The following is a 17,621-nucleotide window of genomic DNA, read 5'->3' on the forward strand; positions in this document are numbered from 1 at the left end:
ATGCAGCATGACGATTCAATACTAACAACCACACACAGTTTTGTTGTCTAAACTTAATCCATAAAAACAGATCAAAAGCCCAACAAATGTCTTTAATATTTCAAGAATGTCTGAGTCAAGCCAATTCTTCTTCCTGTCAAAAGCATTAAAATGTCTGGCAGTCAATTCACAGCTGCTTTATTCAAGATAACACATGTCAATTGAAGACGACAATACGATTTCCACATGTTTTCATGCAAGTCTTTAACATCATGCGCTACCCATTATACAGATGTTCAGAAATCTCTTTCATTTGAGTTGTGCTATTAATATCCATCTCTAGAAGATTAAGAACATGTAACAACTAGAAACACCATTAGACAAATGACAAAAAAACTTTTAAAATTTGAACATTAATATATATTTTTTTGGCTTTCCGCATTTTTTCTTAAAGAGACACATCCTTGGATGCTTTTTAGGGTTTCCTTTTCTTGTTGTGTTTTATACTGGTTTTGTGCATATAAATTAGCTGCCAAGGCAAACAAGTCTTTTTCTTTCCCACACAACCGACCTTGATTTGACTCCTTTGTTTACTTCCGTAACAGAGTGACATCACTATGTAACACTCTTACTTCAATTGGCTAGCGCTCCAACACATTGTATGTGATAGGCTAAGGGGCGGGACATCTGCAAGCAGTTGACCAGTCACAGCAGAGCCGGCCAGCTAACCAATCAGAGCAGACTGGGCTCTGGTTTCAGACAGAGGGTGAAAAAAGGTGCTGCAGCACAGGCAGTATGAGAAAAATAAAGAGCTTTTTGAACATTAAAGCATGGAGACATGTCCCAGTAGAGGCACAAAATACAAATATGAAGCCTGAAAATGAGCATAAGATGTCCTCTGCTGAGGGTGAATAGCCCACATTGGTTTTAAAGCAACTTTATCTATGGGTGTGATAAAACGTTTTCACTTTCACTGATGTACAGATGTAGCACTCCAGATCAGACTCAAAAGGGTGTGTCCCAGTCAAAAGCCCAGCGGATGCCAGGGGCTGGGGGTGTTGCCAAATTACTAGAGGGCGTTGCCCAATTTCCCCATTTGTTCAATTACAGGATTTAACCATGAGATGGCGCTTCATTCACAAAATACACAATGGGTGTTGTAGAAACATCAATATTTTAGATCAAATAAAGTATATAGTTTGCTTTATGCAGTATATTTCCTGTAATATTGTACAGTAGATTGAAGTAAATCAACTTATACATTAAGATAAGATAAGATGGACCTTTATTAATCCCGTGGGGAAATTCAGTAGTTCAAACAGCAACAGGGTGAGAGTGAAAAACAGGACAGCACAGATTCACACAGATTAATAAAATCTAAAATAAGATGAGCGATAAAAAATAATAATAATAATGAGAAACTATGAAATAAGAAATGAATAAAACTAAAATGTAATTATCATATCATATATTATAATGTATTGTATTATTAAGTAATATCATACATTAACCCCATTATAGCAGATGCCACATTAAATGGATGAACACATGTATGCATCAATAATTACAACAGAGTATTTCTAAATACAAGTTGTAAAAATACTTATATGTATTTAATATTAACCCTTTGGAGTCGACCGTCACGCCGGCGTGATCAGATCACATGACCTGTTCAAGCCGGTGCCGCATAAAAACAACAGTCTGGACAACATTGCCGTGTGTTTCTGTCGAAAGTGCTGGCTTGAAACTACTGTATATCCCAGTCTTTGATTCATGCAAAAAGACCCAGTAAACACGGAGATACGGTGATATAAAGTTAATACATTTCAAAAGTATGAAATATGGAAGCACATATTTGAATATCTTCGCCATATTTGATCATTTTACGAAACGGAAAATACTGGAAACTGTAGATCCTGCTCAACAGGATGTATATGTGTATTTCTGTCGAAAGTACTGGCTCGAAACTATATGCCAGTCTTTGTTTCATGCAAAAATACCCAATAAACACGGACATACGATGATATAAAGTTAATACAGATATATTTCAGAAGTATGAATAATGGAAGCACATATTTTAATATTTTCGCCGTATTTTATCATTTTACGAAACGGAAAATACTGGAAACTGTAGATTCTGCTCAACAGGATGTATTTACCAGGAAGGGGTGAGGTAATCGGGTAAACGGAGTGATACGAAACGAGACGAAAAGAGACGAAGAGGGACGGCGGGAACCGAAGAGAGACGGCGGGAAATGGAGAGAGACGAAGATATACGAAGACAGGCTGCGGGAGACGAAGAGAGGCTGCGGGAGACTGCGATTGAAGTAAAGTGACAAACAAACATTGAAAATGCAGATATAGTTAGATATATTTAGAGTTTTGAAGACTCAACTATGATGAAGAGAACTCTGAACGTGAGTCAAGCTTTAAGCTTGTTTTTTGACATGGAGGAGGAGGAATCTGTGATTTGCCCTCTGTGTCGTAGTTGACAGAAACCGCTTTGAAGCGTGGCACAGATAAAGACAGAAAAAACAGATTTTTGTACATAATGTGTATATATATATATATTTGTATTATATTTATAATAACACTTTTGCCTTATCAGAATGAAATCCCATGCTACCTCAATCAAACTTTCACATTATCATAGTCACATCCCATGTATATATTTCCAGCTTTTAAATGGTTTCGTTGTGTATGTTTGTGTTGTGAAAAATAAAATCATTTTCAAAATCTGTTTTTACATATATGTTGTGATTTTGGGTCCAAAATGTTCATATAGAAGATCACCTACATCCAAACGAAATAAATATAATTAATTAGGATGAATACGTTAAGTCTTGTTCATTGTTTTTCACTTTTATTAAATGTTTGATATTTCTTTCTCTGTGTGCGGGGGATCACAGGAGGGGGGAGAGCTGTGGAATGTGACTCCACACATTCCGATGGCCAATTAGTTTTAAACAAAGGGTCCCCAACATACATATGAAACATGGGGGGGTTGGGGCTGGAGAACGGTATGGTCCTACCGTTTTCATACTTTATATATCTTAGCATATTCATACGCACTGTTCATACTGCTCACAGGCTGATATCTAGTGTATTCATACCCCTCACTGTTTATTCATCATTCAATTAATTATATATTTTATTCTGTAGATTGTGAACATTACTTTTCACTTTACTGCTTGTTGCTCCTGGTTAGAAGCTAAACTGCATTTCGTTGTCTCAGTATCGGCGGTCACTCCTGATGAACCCACCAGGGCTGTTTCCTCAGAACGAGAGGAAAGTTTTTACCAGGACAGCTTTTTTAAGGGACAGCATCGCCCTGAGATCTATGCTGCTAATATGTTCATGGCCATAACGCCATTTGTAACATATGGGAGAATGGTGAAAATAACCAACTGGACTGGGACCAATGGGAAAATGCCTCTTCCCCTCAATGTGAAGCAACAGATTGAGTCTTATGTTTCCAATCGGTTCCCAAATCTGAACATTGACCAGTGGCATAAGATCAGGAGCCGGGTAAACGAGAGACTGAGGAGCCCCAGAAAAACAGATCCCGAAATCGCTCGTCCTGGTTTCCGCAGCAGATAGGCCTACAGCATGTGTCTGTTACTGTATGTCAGTTATTTTTAAATAAAATGGTGAAAACTGAACTTGAAAATTGTTTCCTCTTTTTATTTTCGGGATGGGGAGACGTGTGTGATTAAAAATTCATTCGCAGAAATGTAAAGTGATCTAACTAAGTTCTATTCATATTCTTGACGGGAAGAGCCGTGTAAATGGGTGGCCATATGCATTTGAAAAGCAATATAAATCACACAGTTATTATGCAATAGGCTATAAAAGCACCACCGATTACCTTTCTCCAATTCAAACTCTTGACGGGAAAAAAGGAAGGTGTAAATGGTTGGGCTATACTGTACTGTATACATACAAAGGCCATTCAATAGACGTTCAATATATAGTATTCGTTTATTAGAGTCGGCTTGACTCGGTTTGCATTCATAAAGAATGCACAAATATGTTTAATCGTTAATGTCATAGTATTCGTTTATTAGTCCCCGAGGGGAAATGGGTAGCAGCACATCACAGAGGCATTTAAAAAGTGAAGAACATTCAAGTTAAACAATACTAAGTAAACAATTAACACAGTAAATTATGTGGATTAAATCACATTTATTTCGTTAAAAATAAACGAAATGACTCGGTTTGCATTCATAAAGAATGCACAAACGTGTTTAATCGTTCATGTCAGATATGTAGGCCTACTAAGTAAATAGCCTACATTAGTTCCTGCTCAAGATTAGATTCAACTTTATTGTTATTGCACATATTACAGGTACTGAGACAACGAAATGCAGTTTAGCTTCTAACCAGGTGCAACAAGCAGTAAAGTGAAAAGTAATGTTCACAATCTACAGAATAAAATATATAATGAATTGAATGATGAATAAACAGTGAGGGGTATGAATACACTATATATCAGCCTGTGAGCAGTATGAACAGTGTGTTAATCGTTAATGTCAGATATGTACCAAGTAAATAGCCTACATTAATTTCATGATGGATTAAACCACATTTATTTCGTTAAAAATAAACAAAATGATTAAATGCAGGGTGAATTGCCCTAATGTGGAACATTTTTGCATTTCAGACTTCGGGAATATATTGCGACATGAAGCCGATACAATAAATCAAAATCCAGTAACATTCTGAAATCCCCAGGATGTGTCCTAATCAAACCAAAAGAGAACATGCAGATATTAAACTCATAAAAGAAATGGTAGACATATTAGTACTCTTAGTGCCAAGTTGTCTCAGACAATCTGTTTTCCTAATGTGGGACAGTTCTGTGCAAAATGTGGGACACTGAAAAGTCTATATTACTAGTACTGATATTCTGTACACACTGTGAAGACCACTGAGACAAATGTAACATTTGTGATATTGGGCTATATAAATAAACATTGATTGATTGATTGATTGATATTAAAAAGCCTCAGTCACCTTCATTCATGTAATAAAAAAATCTCAGGCCAGTAACACTCAAAGCTACAGTAAATGTGCAATACCATGCTATGTTACTATTTATAATGTTATTGTTGTTACAACAGAAGATGTTTTTATTTAAATTGAAGTTAAATGCATCAATCTGGTGCACTGAGGGCAAAATTAGTAGATTTGTGGATACGGCTCTCAACACTCATATGAAACAGAACTGTTCTTACAATGTGTGTTGGAAGGTATTCAATTACTATGCATATGTTATTGTGTAAACACACAGCTGATCACCTGAGAGCTGCCGTTTCATTCAGAGCGTTTACAAAAAACGACGGTCTGATTTCAACAACTCAATGTGTGATTATTATAGCAGTAATATTAGACACTAATAATACAGTAAACTATGAACACTGTACATATTATTGTTTGCCCGTGGGATTAGGATGATCGGTAGAGAGCCGCTGCGTCGGATGTGATATAAAAACAAAGCGATTATTGTCGTTGTTGTAAACTCACGTGGATTAAATGTAGTGCATTCATTTCAACTCGCGAAATATGATACATTAAATGATCGCGAGGATCACGATCGAACATCGTTTGTTTGACCCTGGATGCATTTCCTGATCTAAAAACATAGCGATGGTTTTGTACTTACGCGGCGTAAATTACGCCAACGTGAATTAAACATTATTTTGTTAAATAAAAACATGGTGATGTTTAGTAAATGATTACATGTCTCTTACTTAGCACAGAATGTGATCCTATCCGTGACATATATGGATCTTAACAAATATCCGCTATATCAGATCCCTGTAGATCAGCTGTTTATTTCACATGAGTTCCAGTGTGGCAGCTTTTCACGGCTCCCCCTGGTGGATCCATGATCCATTGCTGCTGGTTTCATTATAATTAAATGTATTTATCAAGGGGGCGTTTCAAGTCCTGCGGGGGGGTTTTCCTTTTCAGCAGGGGCCCACCCCGTGCCGATCACGGACCCGCCCGGGTAGGCGTCTGAAACGAAGCGCTACATCTGTATGAGGTGAGACACAAAATCCTCTGACTGGGTGTTAATTAATTGCTTAAATGTAATGGGCAGAGTCCTTTGAAAATTCCTTTCCAAGTATTGGCTGTAAATCTCTCAACGTTGTAGCATGGCTTGCTGCAGTGGCACGGAAAGACGCTCAGGTGGCTTTTTTGAAAATCTTAAAATACTTTGCACTATCTGGTGTCTGTTGCTTATTATTACTGGAATCTGGCACCCTTTAAATCAAAGCTGTGTGGAGCTTAAAAATACGAAAGTATGTATACAGTGCGTCTTTGGGGTAAAATAAACACATGTTTGTTTTCTTCTCATCCCATTTAACACAATTCAATAAACAGATGAGTTGGCACGACACCAAACACTTCTGTCAATACATGACACAATCAGAAAGAAATCAGTTCATCATCCTGATTTCAAAGTGAGACAGCATTCCTCGATGTTGGAAAGACCAATACGGCTCTAAAGCTGTCAATTTGCAACCTTTTGACACTCATTTTACAACCGCAAGTTATGTAACTATCCCTCCTAAATGAGGACACAAAGTCATCAGCTTCTGAAACCTAACCATGCAAACGTTAGGGCTGTTGCTTAGGCATGTAAGATGGATTTTCAATTAAAAACGTTAATGAAAACCAGAAAGCTGAACAGAAAGTAACAAACCTCCACACAAACAACTGCCGCTGTTAAAGTGACTGTTACATCTGGGAACATTTAGCAACTTCTCATTATGAAAACCACAAGAGACTCACCTGGAAATAACTCCAGAAAGGGAAAGAATAAACAGTTGAAGTGCAAAAAGACCCCAAAAAAGTCCTTTTGTTTTTACAAGAAAAACGGGTGTAAAAAAAGTATCCAGTCAATGTTTTTGTCCGTTTGGTGTTTGCTGACTTGTAAAGCCACCGAGTTTCCAAGGTCTGTGAACAGGAGAGGGGATGGAGCGCCTTCTGTCTGTGTGTGCGCGTGTGTGTGTGTGTGCGTGTGTCTGTGGATATGTTTGACCCTCTGTTGGTTCTGAAGGCATCTGGATTTCGGATTAACTTCTTTCCCTCTTTCTAGTCCTGTTCTGTAACTGTGCGGTCAGGAATGCTGCTTCTCCATCCCCTCCTACATCTACGCTCCTTCCTTCACCTCCTCCATTCATATTCTCTCCCGCCTTCCCTCTCTGAGACTCCTCATTTCCATTTCACACGGACAATCCTGCTGGAAACATTATCACTTAGCTTTCCTTTAAAAAAAAAAAAAAATAGTTTTCACTCCTTTGTGCGTCTTTTTCCCCCTCTACCTATCTGTTTGTATTCTCTTTTACCTCTCTGCCTGTTTTTCTCTTCACACGCTTTCCAACCCTCCGCCTCCCTCGTCCTCTCTACTCTCCCTCTTGAGGTACATTACAGCTTTTTAATAAAGATTAGCCAATTATTATAAATTGCCTATAGATACAGAGCTGTGCTGGCAGCTACACACATTGACACGTACTTTGAAAAAGTTGGCAGGCAGTCAGTATCATTCATGTGAGCTGCCTGGATAACATTACAGTGAATGAAACAGGATGGGAAGGCATTAACCGTGCAATTGTCCTTTCAGCCCTGATACTAAACTTAATACCTGTAGTATTGAAACGATTGAAACCCTGTGGCAGGTTTACCCTTGTCTAGGTTTACATATCACTTTGCAGGATTGAAGAAATTATTTTTCATGTTGAAATGTAAAGTCTAGCTTTTCATAACATGATAGATGCCATTGATCTGGTAAATACAATGTGCACGTTAACTGTGTTGACTTTTTGCCGACATTTGGAAACACTTAAGTCACTGACTTGCTCATTTGCTGCCCGAGTCAAACTCTAAACAAATCTATATCAATAGGTTATTTTGTAACAGAGCTCTTTTGTTTATGCCCCCATTTTATTAAGTTTACTGCAGTTGGAGAAGAAAGCGCGAAAATCATTCATGTGCGTTATTCAAGCCAATGCTTGTAACACATTTAACAAAAGCCTGTTGGTTTACTGTTGGAGAGATAAAGAGTTGTTGGTTTTTTTCTCTTCTTTTTGATCTCACAACCACAGCAATATGTCTAACCCTAAACCCAACCCTAACCCTCATGGTTGAGGGAAATTCTCTTTTCCTCCTTTAACTAGACATAAAGATGACTATATATATAATGCACATTTTAAGGTTCATATTTGTATGTAGTGTCTCTACTGTGACATATCTCCATGCTTTAATGTTCACAAAGCTCTTTATTTTTCTCATACTGCCTGCAGTGTTGCCAACTCCATAGTAAGGAAATTGGCTGTCCGAAAAGTCACCAGAAGTCCCTAAATGACGTCACCGCCTAATTTGCATATCATGTCATGGCGGCTGTAGGAGAGAGCATGGGAGAGAGGAGTAAAGAAAACGTTCCACCCCGTTCAAGGATCAAAACTTGAAACCACCAGAGTAAATCCAGACGACAGTAGATCAGAAATATCTCTATTAGAAAAAGTAGAAAGTAGAAATAGTTTTAGTAGTTTTTAATAGAAATCCCCCTTAGAATAACGGCAGTAGGCTAGCCTATGCCGTGTGTCATCTCCAATAAATGGCTTCAACCATCCTTTAAACTCAGGGTTTGATTCCCACTCCTTTCTGTACTTTTGTGAATACAGTTTAGACCAGGGGTCGGCAACCCCTGGCACGCGGCACCGTAACCAGTGGCACACTAGGAATAAGTGAAATAGGCCTAAGTGTGCAACATATTTAAATTGTATTTTCGGATCCTGAACGAGACCGCCGCCAGAGCGCGTCTCCCGTTACCTGCAGAAGGAAGCCATGCACGCAACGGAGCCCCGCTCTGTTTATCTCCAGGTGACTTTCTGCCGCTTTCCTCCGTGGTGCAGCGCTGATCGTTTCACCACGGAGGAAAGCACTTCACTAATTGCAGTACCCATAAGGAGCTGTACAAATGCCGCAGTTTTTGCGCGGCTGTGTCTTTAGTTGAAAGCCCAGTGGCGATCTGCTCATCTCTCATTGAAATAATATGCTACAAAGGGGCGGACTGGCCATCTGTGTGTTGGACTTTCCTGTCGGCTCCCAGACCGTAGTCGAGGAGGGAAGAAGCAACAAGCTTCAGGTTCAATAACCCACTTTAGCTTAAATGACTGGAGAGAGGCGAGCTCTTCTTGGGAGGCCGTTGCATTTATTTAGCTGTTCTTCTGTTTCACAAAATACATCACAGACCTCTGTCTGAGCACCTGTGAGTACTATGGGAGGGCAAAGGGGCTCACGGCAGCACCCGCGGCTCGTTAACTGCAGAACAATACGTGAGTCTCCAAACACCAGAAAAGTCCCTAATAACACCATTACAAGTTGTTAGATTTGTCATTAGTCGCTTTTGACACAAATAAGTAGCCGGAGGGTTTGAAAAGTCGCCAAGTTGGCTAGAGCAGTGTTTTTCAAAGTGGCTATTAGCTAATTATCACTGGTGTTTTTATCCACTCTTGCTAAAAACATGTGTATTTTCTCCATTCCTTTTCATGTGTCTTCTCGCAATTATTACTGGCCCTGTGCATCTCCTAATCGTTATAACCGGCCTGCTCTCGTCTATCCCACGTGCTCCACTGAGATCCAACATCTAGTTTCAGGTAGCCTGTGGAACTGCCAGTCAGCTGTTCCACAGGCTGACTTCATCTCTGGCTACGCCTCCCTGCAGACCCTGGATTTCCTTGCTCTCACTGAGACCTGGATTACTCCATCCAACACATCCACCCCAGCAGCTCTCTCCACAGCATATTCCTTCTCCCATACACCCAGACCCACTGGCAGAGGAGGTGGCACTGGTCTCCTGCTCTCTCCCAAATGGAGCTTTTCCCTCTTCAAACTACCGAACTTCACTCCTTCCACCTTTGAATTCCATGCCGTTACTGTAACCCATCCTATACAATTAACCATTGTTGTTCTCTACCGTCCACCAGGCGCCTTGGGGGATTTAGATAATCTCCTCTCACACATCCCTGAAACTGGCCCTCCCGCTGTACTTCTCGGAGACTTCAACCTCCAGACGGGGAAGATAGCTGAACTAACATCTCTTTTAACCGTCTTTGCTTTCTCACTGTCTCCGTCCCCACCAACTCATAAAGCTGGCAATGTCCTTGATCTCATATTCTCAAGGAACTGAACTACTTCTAACCTCCCTGTAAACCTGCTTCACACCTCTGATCTATTTTTCATTTCATTCTCTCTACTACTTTCCAAACATAAACTAATCTCTACTCATCCTGCACCTGTCCGCCGTAACCTTCGTTCCCTCTCCCCCTCTACCTTTGCCTCATCGGTGCTCTCAGCCCTCCCTTCCTCTGACTCGTTCCAACTCCTGCCTCCAAACTCTGCTGCAGAAACTCTCCTCTCTACTCTCTCATCCTCTCTGGACTCTTTCTGTCCTCTCATATCTCGGCAGGCTCGTCAGTCCCCTCCTGCTCCCTGGCTAAATGACGCACTACGTGCTAATAGAACCGTCCTTCGGGCAGCAGAGCGGAAACGGTGGAAATCCAAACACCGCGACGACCTCCTAACCTATCAGGCTCTCCTCTCCTCTTTCTCTGCTTCGATCTCTCAGGAAAAAAGCACTTTCTTTCATGATAGGATCCAATCTTCCTATTCCAATCCCCAAAAACTATTTTCCATCTTCTCCACCCTCTTGGACCCTCCCAAAGCCCCTTCCCCCTCCTCCCTTCTTCCAAGTGACTTCGTTAACTACTTTGAAAAAAAGGTTGATGATATTCGTTCTTTTTCTGACTCACCTTTACTCACCGCTGGGTCACCAGACCCTCCTTTCACCCACACACTAACCTCCTTTTCCCCTCTCTCTCCAAGTGAGGTTCTTACCCTCATTACCTCTGCCCGCCCTACCACCTGTCCTCTGGACCCTATCCCCTCAAACCTCCTTCAGACTATCGCTCCTGATATTCTACCGTTTCTCACCCATTTCATCAACACTTCTCTAACATCTGGTCACTTTCCAAACAGTCTCAAGGAGGCAAGAGTAAACCCTCTCCTAAAGAAACCCACTCTCAACCCGTCCGATGTTACAAACTACAGGCCTGTCTCTCTCTTCCCGTTCCTGTCTAAAACACTTGAACGCGCTGTCTTTAAACAACTCTCCTGTTATCTCCCTCAGAACAACCTTCTGGATCCGCACCAGTCTGGTTTCAAGGCAGGTCAATCAACAGAAACTACCCTCCTTGCTGTCTCTGAGGAACTGCACACTGCTAAAGCAGCCTCCCTCTCCTCTGTCATCATCCTTCTGGACCTGTCTGCTGCATTCGACACGGTGAACTATCAGATCCTCCTTCGCACTCTCCAAGAACCTGGAGTTTCAGTCTCTGCACTTTCCCTCCTCACCTCATACCTCAAAGACCGCACCTACAGGGTAACTTGGAGAGGGTCCGAGTCCGACCCTTGTCAATTAACTACAGGGGTCCCTCAGCGCTCTGTCCTTGGTCCCCTCCTCTTCTCCCTGTACACAAACTTGCTCGGATCGGTCATTAGCCCGCATGGTTTTTCATACCATTGCTACGCTGACGACACCCAATTATTTCTGTCTTTTCCCCGCTCAGAGACCCAGGTCGTCACACGCATCTCTGCTTGTCTAGCGAACATCTCTGCTTGTTTAGCTGACATCTCTCAGTGGATGTCCACTCACCACCTCAAGCTCAACCTTGACAAGACTGAACTGCTTTTTCTTCCGGGAAAAGATTGTCCCACTCATGACCTAACAATCAACATCGGCACCTCTGTTGTTTCCCCGACTCAGACTGCAAGGAATCTGGGTGTGATCCTAGATAACAAACCGTCCTTCACTGCAAACATCGCTGCTACAACCCGCTGCTGCAGATACACGCTTTACAACATCAGGAGGATACGTCCCCTCCTGACCCAGAAAGCGACGCAGGTTCTGGTCCAGGCTCTCGTCATCTCACGCCTAGACTACTGCAACTCCCTCCTGGCTGGTCTACCTTTATGTGCCATCCGACCTCTGCAGCTCATCCAGAATGCAGCGGCTCGTCTGGTCTTCAACCTTCCTAAATTTTCCCACACCATGCCGCTCCTCCGCTCCCTCCACTGGCTCCTCCAACTGCTAGAATCCACTTCAAGACAATGGTACTTGCGTACCATGCTGCGAATGGATCTGGCCCTTCCTACATCCAGGACATGGTTAAACCATACACCCCAGCACGTGCACTCTGCTCTGCATCAGCTAAACAGCTCGCTGCACTGGCACTGCGAGGGGGACCCAAGTTCCCATCAGCAAAAACACGTGGGTTTGCTATCCTGGCTCCAAAATGGTGGAATGAGCTCCCCATTGACATCAGGACAGCAGAAAGCTTGCACATCTTCCGGGGCAGACTAAAAACTCATCTCTTTCGACTCCACCATCCATGCATCTTCTCCCGCTTATCCGTGGTCGGGTCGTGGAGGTAGCAGTTCCAGTAGACTCCACTTCGAGCGATAGAATTACTAACAAAGCACTTATATACTAATAAAGGACTGGCTTATCTGAAACTAGATGAGTAGCACTTTAAATGTTTTGGCTCTATGAAACCTGATGTACTTATATGACTGTTTTCTTCAAGTTTGTATCTTCTTGGGCGAATGCACTTATTGTAAGTAGCTTTGGATAAAAGCGTCAGCTAAATGCAATGTAATGTAATGTAATGATATTATAAAAGGTTTCAAAAATGTAAAAAATGTTTTACTTGACTGGAGGCGTAACATTTAACTTTTTTATATTAGGTTGGGGATCTATTAGATCTGATCAACTTATGTTTGAACAATTAATAAACAACACACATTCCTAAATAAGGATTTTGGAAGAACATGCAGCTGTGGACTTGGCGTGCCTTTGACAATTACCGCTAACATCTAGAACCGAGATGCAGGACAGGCCGCAACAAGATTGGCACTTTAAAAAGGAAAACATTATGCTTTTATAACATTTGAGGGAGTTATAACCAACCAAATGTGAAGGCCTTAGGAGATGTTTGGAGAGGTACCCAGGGGAAGAAATAATTTCTAAAACATGGGATAAATCATGGTTTAAAGCAGTGCTTCTCAAACTTTTTTCAGTAATGTACCCCCTTTGAAACATTTTCTCAGCCAAGTACCCCCTGACGATCCCGAAAATGTTTGATCGAAAAAGCCTATATAAATAATTACAATATAGTGATGTTCCCTCAGTGTGTGATGTATTAACTCCTTCGTGGTATGCATTACAACAAACTAAGGATATTTTCATTTTATGCATGAAAAAAAATAACATAACACTTTTTCCAAGGAGTTTTTCAATTTAAGTAATATGTTATTGTGAAAAACTATAAAATACAATACACACATTTGACATTATATGAGGACCCCCTTGGTGGTTCTAGGAATGTTTTATATAAAATTGTGTTTTCCATTTAACTTATTTTACTAAGATTATTTTTTTAATTAACCTTTTTTTTTTTTTAAATCTCACGTACCCCCTGCAGTACCCCCAGGGGTCCGTGTACCCCCATTTGAGAATCACTGGTTTAAAGAGTCAAAATAACTGCTAATGAGGTTTAAATCATCAATATAACTTTTGGGACCCCAAGTAATATGGTAATGTTTGGACTACTTGTACTGTAGCACTCTATGTTGGGTTCAAGCACCATATTAGATATTTTATATTCTCAGATTATCACCGTCAATCATCGTTGAAGACTTGTTGTCTGGTACTGGGACCAATGCATTGCCTATGAGGCATGTTCCCAAAAGGAAGTGGAAGCTCGTATTACTGTTGTTTAGGAAGTGTTGCAAGATTAAAATATTTTAAAAGAGTGAAGATCTATCAGTGGATGGAAGAAATAGCCAAAAACTCTTTATATAATATGATGTAGATTACTTTTCAGTACAAATATCATGTAGACTAAATACTATGTACAGTATAATGCTTTACTTTTGTTACATTCCCTTTGTCTTTGTTTCCTGTTGTTGTCCTCTCTTTGGTGTAGTTTGCTGTAATTGATTAGTGTGGGACATTTGACAGTTTATATCTGTGAGTTATGTATGTTTTAAGTTCAAATTTAAATATTTCAGTTCGTACATGTTTGTGTTAAAAAGCAATGCACATCCAAAGAGAAAGAATATGTTAGGAATTCATCTTCCAGTGCCAAACTTGACAGGAGAGAGAAGTCATTCATACCGACAGAGTGCTCACTGTGTTTAGATGAAAAAAAAATCATGATATCACATTGAGTGATGCGTTTCAGCTTTACTGCAATTCATACATTCTTTTCTAATCCTTAGGCGTCCCAAACAGGAGACAACTACCTACACACACACACACACACACACACACACACACACACACACACACACACACACACACACACACACACACACACACACACACACACACACACACACACACACACACACACACACACACACACACACACACACACACCACACACACACACACACACACACACACACACACACACACACACACACACACACACACACACACACACACACACACACGCCGGGTGTCAGTGCCATGAGCCAAATATCACTTGCATTCCTGTCACACACAAACACACGTATACACACACATATTCAACATTGTAGAAAATAACAAACTTGCTCAGTTTCCAGTCGTTCCCTTTAAATCCGTCTCCTTTGGTCTCTAATCTCAGAAACTCTTATGTTCTTTATAATAAAGTATTTCTTTCTTCCTAATTTCTCCAGCTCCATATTTCAATAGTCTGCCACTCCCCCTCTTTGTGTCTCAGCCCTATATAACAGTCATGTAGGCTGAAAAGCAGATTTCAGAACATATCCCCTTTGAAAGGAACTCTCCAGTTTATTTGGAGTGGCTTTAGTGCAGGAGAGGCTCGACTCCAAATCGTAGCCATGGGATTACAGTTGTTGACTGTGGCTCAACTGCTGTCTTTATTCAGCTGATGCTCTGGTGTAACAGCTCTGTTCCTAAATCTTTGGTATTTGTTAACTTGCTCTGCTTCTGCGGACAAACATTCCAAGTCAAATTATGAAATTGAGAGCATGAATCGCAAGACTGTATAAAATTAAATGTTTGTTTGCATGATACGTCTCAGGCTTTTTTTAATCTAACAAGTTTAACTACCATGCCAAAGTGACCAACACGGCAATACATTGGCCAAGAACAAACTGTTACACATACTGACTGTTAACATGCTGATGTCACTCTGCAACCTTTTAGCTACTCTTTACGTCTCTAAAACAAACAAATCAACTGCCATAATCCAGTAACTATGGCTGTTAAAGGACTGTTTAAACTTCATCCAATCAATTATTTCGGCAAACAAAATGATTGGGTGGATGAACTGTCTGTCTATCCACCTGTCTGTCTACCTTCTCGCACTCTACTTGCACCCACCCGGCATCACTGAAGTCTTTCCAAGCTGCTGGATTGACCGCTGTGAGTTCAAACACTAGCTATGTTTTTGATGTGTACATTTCCATTATGATATGTTTCTGAAAATGTGATATTGCAAAGGCCCTTTTACGCAAAACTAGGGCCACCGGGGTGGGTGGAGGGGGTTTGGAGGACGGGTCTTGGGCTGACAGCCCAGCACAGGGGCACGGCAGAGGACCAGGAAGGGGTCTCAGGCCGACGGCCCAGGGGCAAGGCAGAAGCCGAGAAGGGGGACTCGGGCGGACGGCCCAGGGGAAAGGCAGAGTTCAAAAAGGGGGACTCGGGCGGACGGCCCGGGGGCAAGGCATAGTCCAAGGTGGGGGACTCGGGCGGACGGCCCGGGGGCAAGGCAGAGTCCAAGGTGGGGCGAAGGCCAAACAGCTCCGGAGGCTGGGCAGGACCCGGTGTCGGCCGAACAGGAACCGGAGCCGGTGGGGCAGGCTTCGGCAGGATCCCCCACGGAAGAGGACCAGGAGTTGGCAGGACCCCCGGCGAGACAGGTGATGGCTGGGCCTCCAACGGAACAGGACAAGGGGTTGGCAGGACCCCCGGCAGGAGAGTAGTCGGCGGGACCTCCAACGGGACTGGACATAGGATTGGCAGGACCCCCGGCAGGAGAGCAGTCGGCGGGACCCCCAACGGGACTGGACATAGGGTTGGCAGGACCCCTGGCAGGAGAGTAGTCGGCGGGACCTTCAACGGCACAGGACACAGGGTTGGCAGGACCCCCGGCAGGAGAGTAGTCGACAGGACAGGACATGGAGCTGGCAGGAACCCCAGCAGAACCTCCAACGGCACAGGACATAGGATTGGCAGGACCCCCGGCAGAAGAGTCCTCAACAGGACCCCCAACGGGACAGGATACAGGGTTGGCAGGACCCCCGGCAGGAGAGTAGTCGACGGGACCCCCAACGAGACAGGACATAGAGCTGGCAGGAACCCCAGCGGAACCTCCAATGGCACAGGACATAGGATTGGCAGGACCCCCGGCAGGAGAGCAGTCGGCGGGACCCCCAACGGGACAGGACACAGAGTTGGCAGGACCCCCGGCAGGAGAGTAGTCGACGGGACCCCCAACGGGACAGGACATGGAGCTGGCAGGAACCCCAGTGGAACCTCCAACGGCACAGGACATAGGGTTGGCAGGACCCCCGGCAGAAGAGTCGTCGGCGGGACCCCCAACGGGACAGGACACAGGATTGGCAGGACCCCCGGCAGGAGAGTAGTCGGCGGGACCTCCAACAGCACAGGACATAGGGTTGGCAGGACCCCCGGCGGGACTCGAGAGGGGACTCGAGAGGCGAACTAGAGAGGGGACTCGAGGAGGGACTAGAGGAGGGACCAGTGGAGGGACTAAAGGAGGGAACTGGAGAGGGGACTCGAGAGGCGAACTAGAGAGGGGACTAGAGGAGGGACTAGAGAAGGGAACTTGAGAGGGGACTCGCGAGGGGACTCGCGAGGGGACCTAGAGGAGGGACGAGAGGAGGGAACTCGAGAGGGGACTGGAGAGGGGACTGGAGAGGGGACTCGAGAGGGGACTCGAGTGGGGACTCGAGAGGGGACTCGAGAGGGGACTCGAGTGGGGACTCGAGTGGGGACTCCAGAGGGGACTCCAGAGGGGACTCCAGAGGAAACTGGAGAGGGGACTCGAGAGGAAACTTGAGATGGGACTGTGGCAGCTGGAGCCGGAAACCTGGCTGTAAGGTCCGGAGCGGAAGCCTGGACCCTGGCTGTGTAAACCAGGTAATCCAGTATGGACGCAAAGCTGCGTGGGCCGGTACTGGAGCATTGAGGCATGGCTGCTAGCTTGGCTTTGCGCCTCCTTCTCTTAGCAGCCGCCTGTGGCATCAAAAAAGCTGAATCCGCTGGGTCCATCTTTGGGTCGGTTCGTAATGTTACGGTGGAGCGAAGGAAGCAGGTAGGACCCAAATGCAGATTAAAGTGAAAAGAATTCCTTTATTTCAAGGCTATATATATATATATATATATATATATACAGGCAGAACAGCACACTCACCGAGGACAAGCCAAATCACAAGACAACCCGACAAAGAGAGACAGAAAACACACAACTTAAATACACCCAGGACTAATCACATAAACACGAGACAGGTGAGGAGGGAGGAGAAAACACATA

This window comes from Pseudochaenichthys georgianus, chromosome 10 (assembly GCF_902827115.2).
Source record: "Pseudochaenichthys georgianus chromosome 10, fPseGeo1.2, whole genome shotgun sequence".
NCBI classification, from domain to species: domain Eukaryota; kingdom Metazoa; phylum Chordata; class Actinopteri; order Perciformes; family Channichthyidae; genus Pseudochaenichthys; species Pseudochaenichthys georgianus.